The 2,027-nt window shown below is 37.4% G+C and overlaps 1 protein-coding gene across 3 annotated transcripts in view; it reads right to left on the bottom strand.

Moving 5' to 3' along the window:
- acot7 (acyl-CoA thioesterase 7) overlaps window positions 1-2,027 on the bottom strand; it is a 49,045-nt gene that overhangs the window by 27,469 nt on the left and 19,549 nt on the right. The window lies entirely within an intron of this gene.

Raw genomic sequence — 2,027 nt, 5'->3', positions numbered from 1 at the left:
AAGTAGCACGCCAGTATAAGTTGCACCTCTGACCAAGCTATGCGATTTTTACTTGGAAAAATACGGAACATGTGTTTCCCACCACTTCCCAGTCCAAAATTCTTTAAAGACCACATTGATAAAAATCATGTTTTTGGTGTTTTAACATGTTCTTGTAGCTTTTTCCTCATGGTGGAGGATACTGCTATTTTTGTTGCTCTGGTAATGTTACGCGGGGGTTGTAAGGGACTTTAAGCTAGCGGGAGAGAGTGTTAAACAGATGGATGATGGGAAGTGGAAGCAGGCTTACTCTGTGCTAAAAGTCCCACCTACAACTCAGTTATGAATTTCTGATCTACTAGCACTCTACAGAAAGTATTTACTTGAAAATGCCACAGGTTTTTATTATTATTATTATTATTTGGGCTTAAAACAGCATAATCATAATTAATGCTTTCACAGAATATCAAGAGGGGATCCTTAAGAAATGCTATTCACACACAAATCCCACAATTCTTATTATTTTCAAATGGCAGGTTCAACTTTGTAAATAAGCAGCTAAATGTCCACACAATAAAGACAAATACCAGTTATATTGACCATCAAAGATCAAGAATGGGACAGTTTTGACTGCAACGTAGAACCCGTATGGTGAACACTGAGTCCAGCGAGAACGAAGGAGAACAAACACCCAGGTGACCTGACCCGACTCAGGTTTGTTAACAGAATAAGTGTAGCAAAAGCGGCAACAGCAGTAAACGACAGGGCACGCCGCCTAATGAGCAATGGCATTAAAGAGTCAACAACCTGCGTGTATGTGTATTCGGAACGACCTGCACGCTTGTCCCACATTTTTATTTTTAATTGGACAGATTTCTCAGCAAGCTTGCCGAATTGAAAAAGACAATCATGACAAGTGCGGCACTTATCTGCGGCTCCCTCTTGTTCTTCTCCTCCCATCTTTGCAGTCTCCTCTTACTGCCCCGGTGTCAGTCAACAGCTTCCTCTCTGCCCCCTCCTCACTATGTGACGGGTAATAATAGCTTCTGGATTTGTTAAAAATGCAGCTTGTTTGTGTCTCTTTGTTTATAATTATAAAATATATTTAGGATTTATACACAATGTGTATTTCTTATCTCTTTAGAATAAATCAAAACATTCATATCTTATGTGTCCACGTTTTTTGAAAGGTTCCAAAAATGTATTTTCTTGTTTTCTTTATTTTATTTATTCAATATTGATAGTTTCTGGTATTAGTTTATTCTGCATGTAAATGTTTATATATTTTATCATAGCTTTAGTTTTAGAAGCTCCTTCCTAAATTCTCAAAAGTGTGTTTTATCTTCATTTCAGAGACAAACTAGCCCTAAGATCTGCAAACGTGTACTGCAGTGAACCTCTCTACAGATGATAGCTGCGCTTCTGCAAACCCCCATCACCCTGCGTACGATGCAGCAGTTACATAAAATGAATAAATGAGTGTGTTTTGTCCTTTTCCTGCACTCCGCACCACAGCCCAAAGAAAACAAGCTCATTTTAATTTTTTTTAATGCTTGGCATGAAGAAAATTTCCTTTAAACCTCGCACAAAATTAGAAAACCTCTTAAGCGGAATCAAGTGTTACAGATGGAGCAGCACATATATTCTTAAATGCACACATGCATTATGCACATGCATATTTAATGCGCTGGCTCCTGTTTTTATGCCTTTACCCACTTTTACCTCAGTTGCAAATCTTTGTCCTTCTGTTCTTATGTTCTCTAACGTTTCATTCTCAACCTTACAAGGTTTCCTCGCTTCACTGAAACTGTGCAGGATCAGGCTTCCACCTCTTCTTTAGTTACTACTTGTTTATTTTGCTCACAGCCTCTAATTTAAAGGAAAAAAAACACATAAATGAAAGATATTGAAACTAGAAACATCAAGTTTTGAAATAAATGTTCACAGATTGGTCAATTAAAGTAGGAAAATATATTGGTACATTATAGTCTCGGATCCAACTAGATTTTTGTTTTTCTCATTTGGTCTTCGTGAGGCTTTAACTATTG

This window comes from Oryzias melastigma, linkage group LG7 (assembly GCF_002922805.2).
Source record: "Oryzias melastigma strain HK-1 linkage group LG7, ASM292280v2, whole genome shotgun sequence".
NCBI lineage: Eukaryota > Metazoa > Chordata > Actinopteri > Beloniformes > Adrianichthyidae > Oryzias > Oryzias melastigma.
The sequence above is the reverse complement of the archived record's forward strand: the minus strand, read 5'-3'. Positions and strand labels throughout refer to the sequence as shown.